General features: G+C 53.8%; 2 long non-coding RNA genes across 3 annotated transcripts; one reads left to right on the plus strand and one right to left on the minus strand.

Moving 5' to 3' along the window:
• Nucleotides 1-166: 166 nt before the first annotated feature.
• LOC147351323 (uncharacterized) lies at nucleotides 167-4,367 on the plus strand. The gene is made up of 3 exons (XR_015146866.1): nucleotides 167-297; nucleotides 547-603; nucleotides 4,206-4,367. It is a non-coding gene; the product is annotated as an uncharacterized LOC147351323 (long non-coding RNA).
• On the minus strand, nucleotides 920-5,576 carry LOC147351324 (uncharacterized). 2 transcript variants are annotated; one of them, XR_015146865.1, is made up of 3 exons: nucleotides 5,486-5,576; nucleotides 2,825-2,939; nucleotides 920-1,183 (listed from the first exon to the last, which is right to left on the minus strand). It is a non-coding gene; the product is annotated as an uncharacterized LOC147351324 (long non-coding RNA). The 2 variants fall into 2 exon arrangements; XR_015146864.1 differs by having other exon boundaries at nucleotides 5,298-5,543.
• Nucleotides 5,577-7,201: the final 1,625 nt, after the last annotated feature.

The raw sequence follows: 7,201 nt of genomic DNA on the forward strand, positions 1-7,201 counted from the left end.
AAGAAGGTGGGGACGAATCCCTTGCCCCTGAGTGCAAGCTGGACTTCATGGTCTGATACCAGTCAGCAGAAAGTGGAGGATGGGATGCTGTGTGCTCTCTGGGGCTTGGCCAGAGGAAGGGCCGCTCTCCCAAGGAACATACACTCTGGGGGAAGCCAGCTGCCATGGTCAGAGGACGTTCTAGCAGCCTGAGGCTTGTCCTAGGGGAATGGGCCTCCACCAACGACCAGCAACAGCCGCCAGCCATGAGAAGGGCCACCCTGGCAGGGGAACCACCAGCCCGAGTCAAGTCTTCAGGTGAGATGGGCTGAGACCACAAAGCAACACAGCTTTGTGGCTTCCAAATTCCTGATCCATAGAATCTATGAGGCTAGTAAGTGCTTCTTAGTGTTTTAAGTCACTAATTCTTGTTCTGCAGCATGTATGCTTAGCCGTTCAGTCACGGCCGACTCTTTTCGATCTTTTGGACTATAGCCCGCCAGGCTCCTTTGTTCATGGGATTTCCCAGGCAAGAGTAATGGAGTGGGTTGCCATTTCCTCCTACAGGGCATCTCCCTGACCCAAGGATCAAGCCCATGTCTTCGGGGTCGCCTGCATTGGCAGGTAGGTTCTTTACACCTGAGCCATCATGAAGCCCTGTAGCAACAGGTTTGGGTTTTGTCCTGTTGGAAATGGGGAGGTGTGGGAGGTACAAGGAACATCAAGATGAGGAACCAGGAAAGAGCAGGAGAAGCCATCGGGACAGCAAGAGCCGGACGGGGAGAACGTTCTGGACCCAAGGTGATCCTTCCCAGGCCTGTCCTCAGTCCCCAGTGGTGCTGGGAGACCATGTTTGTGAAGCTTGGGATTCAGAGGAGCGCTAAGCCTTCCCCCCCGATCAACTGTCATTACAGCGCACTTGACATAAAAACATGTTCTTAATATTCATGCTTAATTATTTTAACAAAGAAAAGTGGAAAAGTTTGCTATGTGGGGCAGGGGTCACAGGACAGGCAGCAGAAAGGAGCATCCTGAGGCCCCAGTGGAAGCAGAGGGGCAGGTCCATGGGGAGGCAGAGAGGCAAGGAGGCTCCGGCCTCCCCAAGGTGGAGGCCTGGGCTCGGGAGGCTGAGCACAGCTGGGTAGTGCAGAGGGAGCCTCTGAGAGCAGCATGGAGTGGATGCAGGTCCTCACCAGTCTGCTGGCTACAAACAAAGACAGAGGATAACAGGCGCTGGTGAGGGAGGAGCCGGGGAAACGGGAGCCCTGGTCACTGCCGTGGGAGATAGTCTGGCAACTCCTCAAAGTGTCAGATGGAGTGACCATGGTACCAACAATTCCACTCCTAGGAGTAAGCCTGTAAGAAATGAAAACCTACATCCACACAAAACCTTGTACATGACATTATTCATATTAATCCCAAAGTGTTGTCAGGAGTAACGTATGTGTGTGTGCTCAGTTGCTTCAGTCACGTCTGACTCTGCGACTGTAGCCCTCCAGGCTCCTCTGTCCATGGGATTCTCTGGACAAGAACAGTAGAGTGGGTTGCCATGCCCTCCTTCAGGGGATCTTCCCAACCCAGGGATAGAACCTGCGTCTCCTGCACTGGCAGGTAGATTCTTTACCACGGTGCCATCTGGGAAGCCACTAGGAATAACAACATAATCCAAATGTCCATCAGTGGACAAACAGGTAAACAAAATATGGTCTGTCCACATGGTGGACAGTTATTCAGCCACAGAAAAGGAATGAACTGCCAACCAGACTGCAACGTGCGTGACCCCTGACAACGTGATGCTCAGTGAAAAAGAGCCACAATTCCATTTATGTGAAATGTCCAGAAAAAGCAAATCCACTGAAAGAAAGAGATGAGTGTTTGCCAGGGGCTGCGAGGAGGAGACTGAGAGTGACCACTGCTGGTGTGGGGTCTCTGGTGTGTGATGAAAATGTGCTGAAATTAGGTGCTGGTCGCACAACCTTGTGAATGGGCTGAAGACCACTCACTGAATTATACACTTCAGACGGCAGGTTGTATGGTGTGTGAGCTCTTTCTCAATGAAGCTGTTTGACAAAGGAGAGGCAGATATCAAGGGAAAGGAGAAGAGGAACACGCAGGGCAAGAATCCACGTAGATGGGCCGCTCCAGACAGAAAGGTGGGACCTAGATGCCACGAAGCCATGCCAAGTGCTGAGGGGGGACCCCGTGCTGCAGGTGAACAGCCTCACCAGAGTAGTGCTCACGTCCGCAGGTAAATGATCTCACCCAAGTGCCAAATGGGGCCCGTGTCTGTAGGGAATGAGCCTCACCTGATACAGCCTCACTTTGAGGGAGCGGAGAGCCTGCTTCTGCACAAAAGACAGCTTTGGGCTTTTCTCACCAGCCAGCAGGTAAGGGAGCACACGTGTGTGTTGGAGCATTTTGCTTAACCATTAACCCTTAACGATAAGGGTGCTAGGAAACTATTCCTTGGAGCCCAGCTCTTTTCTTAGATTATTTTGGATTTAAAAAAGGAGGCAGAAAGGTCTGCTTTCTGAATGGGTACGTCCTTCCCACAAGCGAAGTGGGGAAAACTGCTTGCGGACGGCAATGTGTCCTGTCAAAGGTGGTGCTGGAAGGAGATGCGAATTGTTTTTGCTTTATTTGGGAAGAGGGGATGGGAGTGGGGCTGGCGGCCCAGAGGTCTGTGGACTGATGGAGTGAAGCGCATGGCTTGGATTGAGTGATGGTGGCGATGGTGGTGACCGAGGCAACTCCCAAACCAGGAAGACACAGTGGAGGAATTGATGGAGGAGGAGGGGGCCCAGACAGGAGGCGAGGGGTCCACCCAGATGCATGCCCAACATACCTGCGGAGGAGGGTCCCTGGGACAGGACTTGGAGGCTGACAGTGTGATGGGAATCTGGAGGTAGGGGGGACGTGGCGGAGGAGGGTAGGCGCCCCTGTGACTGAAACCATGGCACCTGCGGGAGGAGTGAATTGACACATCAGGATGGCATCAAGGAGGCAGCACCAGGGCCAGTGTCTGGTTTTGTTTGGTTTTTAGAAACATTTCGGAAGCTCAGAAGTAGGGAGCATGGAGCGTGCGGTCTGGCGCAGGTGTTGAGGGTGGTTTGCGGGCCTTGGGATCCGGGCTGGGAAGCTGTGGAGCCCTTGGAGCCAAAAACCCTGTAACAACCAGGAAAACAGGACAGGGGCCGTCACAGCAGGTTGAAAAGGGAGAGGGGAGCTTTGAGGGGCTGAGAGCAAGCATTATTACCTCCAGAAAAAAGAGCGTTGCAGGAGCCCCTCACAAGCTCCTGCAGGAGCACGGGGCTTTGTCTGGAAACGAGGTTCTCACGTGTGCTTGTCCCCTCGGGGCCACAGCCCACTCTTGCCCTTTTCCTTCTTTGGGGCCTGGGCTGCCGGGGTTGGGCACCCACGTGAGACTGGGCCATCCTGACTCTTGTCCAATGACACGCAGCTGATGGGAAGGGACCCCCCTGGCCACAGGCGGGACAGGAGAGCATCAGGAAGTATAGTGACTAAAATGGGTTGAAACGCGATAAATAAATTACAATGCATGAGTCCACGGCTATCCAGAAAATAATGAAAACTTGGAGGGGGAAAAAAAACATAAGGAGCTCTCAGTAACCTTTGGGAAATGCCGGAAACCAACTCGTTACTCAAAAAAGTGGGTAAGGAAAGGAAAGCAGCAGTCATTTATCCTGCTTTTCCTGAATGAACAGTAACCACACAGTCAAGAAGGTTCTTAGAGAAACACCCAGCTGACAGATACAGGGAGGTAGGGAAGGTAAAAGCAGCCTTGGACAGCCCTGGACCCTTGGTCAAGGGCAACATCCTTGAGGAAGCCCCCAGGAGACATGCCGGGAAGCCCAGTGAGGATGTGCTCTTGCTGAAAAGCGAACCTGCTCCTACTGCTGCTGCTAAGTCGCTTCAGTCGTGTCCGACTCTGTGCAACCCCATAGACGGCAGCCCACCAGGCTCCCCCGTCCCTGGGATTCTCCAGGCAAGAACACTGCAGTGGGTTCCATTTCCTTCTCCAAGGAATGAAAATGAAAAGGGAAAGTGAAGTCACTCAGTCGTGTCTGACCCTCAGCGACCCCATGGACTGCAGCCCTCTCGGCTCCTCTGTCCATGGGATTTTCCAGGCAAGTGTACTGGAGTGGGGTGCCATTGCCTTCTCTGAAAGCGAACCTGACGTGGAGCAATCTCTGTGTCTATTACAGGCTTGCAGGAAATATTGGCACAGAAGGATAGCCAGGCAACCTGGGGACCCAGCCCGCTGGAGCCAGGATGTGGTACATTCTACAGGGCAAGCAACAAGAAATTGCTTCAACAAGAAATTAAAACGAAGGAGAGTATTATTCATAAAGCTTGGGGTGTATTAACACATTGCCTTTTTTAGACTCTGGATTCTGATGTTTAAAAACAACAGCTGTATGAAATGAGACAACTGGGGAATTCTGGACATGGGCCGTTTATTTGGTTTCAAGACTACTAAATTTTTAGGTGATAATGGTAGTGTGGTTAAATTCTTTAAAAGTGCATCTATTTTGGCAGCATTTACAGGCAAATGTGGTACGTGCGAAGGTGGGGCAGAGACGGAATAAGACAGGCCAAGGGTTGAGCGTTGCTGAAACTAGGTAACGGGACGTTGGGCTCATCATACTGTTTTTGTCTACTTTTGCATTTATGTTTGAAATTTTCCATAGTAAAAACTTTAAAAATCAATGCCCCCATGGAGCTTACAGACTGGCTTTGCTGTGCGTGTTTGTGAGGCGGATAAGTGAGAATGCTGCACCGTGTATTAATTCAAGGGGGAGGGAGGGTAGGTGTAGGGGGCGTTACGATTTAAGTTGTGGGGCGGGTCTCACTGAGGAAGTGACTGGAGATAGGGGTGGGTGGGGGTGAAGAGCAGTCCAGTCAAGGAGTTGGACATCCAAGGCCAAGGCTGCAAAAGGAGCAGCCTGCCATCCAAGGGGAGGGGTAGGATCCTAGAGAGACCTTGGGTGTCAGGTGGGGGGGATGTGGAGCCCCTGGCAGAGGCTTGGCAAGTGTACCACCATCTGTGGGCTTGATCAAGACCAAGGGTGCAGATCAGCTGACTGAAGTCAAGTTGGTGAACAAGGCAGAGCAAATAGGGCTGGCCCAGGGCTGGTGGTGGCGTGTAGGGCTAAGTTCTGAGAAGCCCAAGGAAGAAGAGCGTCACCCGGATGCCACCCTAGGGGTCAGACTCAGGGGAACCTGCCCGCTGGGGCCCCGCCCCCATGGTGGCAGTTTCCTCCTCTGGCTCTGCGATCTGTTCCACACACTCTCACCTCTGGCAATACCCAGGGGGCAACTGCCGCCACCTTCCAAGTCTTCAGGATGAAGCAGCAGCCCGAGGGCTCTGGGACAGGTCCTTTAGCTGCTTCCCACCTGCGTGGGGGCAGTGGCCCCCGCAGGGCCAGCCATGCTCGTCCCCCTGTTGCAGGCGCGGGGCTATTGCAGTGCCCTCATGTCTTACATCCTCTGAGCGGCTGTGGTCAGACGGCTCCCCTGGCCCACGATGCGTCACTCCCAACCACTTTTCCTGCCGCGCCCTGGGTTCCTGGCCGCCTGGGTCCTTGGAGAACCGAGATTCTAGCTCAGCCTCGGCGCCTCTGGAGGCATCAGCTGGAACTTTGCCCCGAGAGGGTGAATTGCAACACAGGGAGATAAATGGCTGTGTCGGCATATTTCCACCACGTGCTCAGTGCTGGGCAGGCCTCGCATTAAAGCAGAAATGTGCAGCATCAGCAGGAAACATCTGCGTGGGGTGGGGATGGGCTGCCAGGAGAGACAGTCCCGCGCCCTCAGACACGGCTCCTACAGCAGGTGGAGCCCAGCCTGACCTGGCCCGGGGAGGAGGGTCCCTGCAGTGGAGCTTGAGTGGGGAGGGTAGGGAACCCCAGGTGGGCTACTCAGGTCTGGTCTCCGTCCTTCCACTCGGGCAGGGGGGCTCAGGCGCCTGCCGGAAGCTCTATTTCCCTGTGAGTTTGGTAGGAGGATCAGCCCCTCGTGGGCGGTGAGCAAAACTTCCTGTTAAGGCAGCATCTTGGGGCTCATCCCTAGGTTGTCTTGTCCATCTGCTCCCGTGCAAACACCCCTAGGCTCCTGCTCTGAGCCCTGGGTGCTGCTGGACACTGGTGCTGCTGGCTGTCCAGTATGACAGCCCCACAGCTGTGGAGGCAGCCAGGCCTGGGCGGTGTGGCCAGGTGGGGTCTCCTCCTCAAAACAGCTCCTTGTCCCTGTTTCATAGACAAGAAACTGGGGGAAGGTGGTGAAGCGTTTGGCGAGGTTGGGCCAGCTCAGGGCTCCACGGTTCAGCTGGGCTTACCGCCACCTCTGACCCAAGGTTTCTGTAATAAGCTGACAGCCATCAGTCCCTTTAACTATACCCCTTGCCATGGACAGTCACTGAGAATTCACCTCCTGGAGCTCAGAGCAGGTGGCAGTGAGGGTCAGAGGTCAGGACCAGGGACAACTGCCACCACCCACACCAGCTAGCTTGGGTTTCGTAGTTCACACAGAAGGTTGGAGCTTATCCCACTTCATCTCACACCACAGTGAGATTTACTGTTTGGAGTGTTTGTGAAGAGAGTGGAGGGCTCTGGCCTCATCCGAGGTGGCTGGCTTCCCAGGGCCTGTTCTCCTCTAAGTGATGCTGTGCGTTCTGATGGATGCCTGGGCGTCTATGGAAATAGCCTGTTTGTGGTTTTCGGATACTTATGTTGTGTGATTCATAACTTGGTCTATTTCACAGCTGCACAAGATCTGGCTCCTCAAGGAGAACAAGCTTCAACCAGAATCTAGCAAACCAACATTTTAGCTCTGAATTTCAGGGACCAGTTAAGGATCTCCCCCAAGTCTGAGGACTGATCAAACTGACTTAGTCTTGCCTGATCCCCACCCCACCCCCAAATTAAAAATAAAGCAACTGCAAAAGTCACCACTGTCATCACTTAAGAGAATGAAATGAGGAAGGAGGAAGTTGCAGAGTAAAAGACACTGCTCACTGCAGTGGTGGTCAGTCCTCACCGGCACAGACATTCAAGACTCTGCCCCGCTTCCCTGACCAGGTCACTGACAAGTTGAGGTCCCTTGAGACCTCAGAGCACTGAGAGGTATAAGGAAAGGACCCGCGGCAGGTGCTGTGTCCTTCAAGAGGCTGCCTGCAATGACTCAGGTTGCCTAGTCTCTC

The sequence above is a fragment of the Bos grunniens genome, chromosome 19, assembly GCF_055505025.1.
Source record: "Bos grunniens cultivar Pamir isolate PY7600 chromosome 19, Bosgru_T2T1.0, whole genome shotgun sequence".
NCBI classification, from domain to species: Eukaryota; Metazoa; Chordata; class Mammalia; order Artiodactyla; family Bovidae; genus Bos; species Bos grunniens.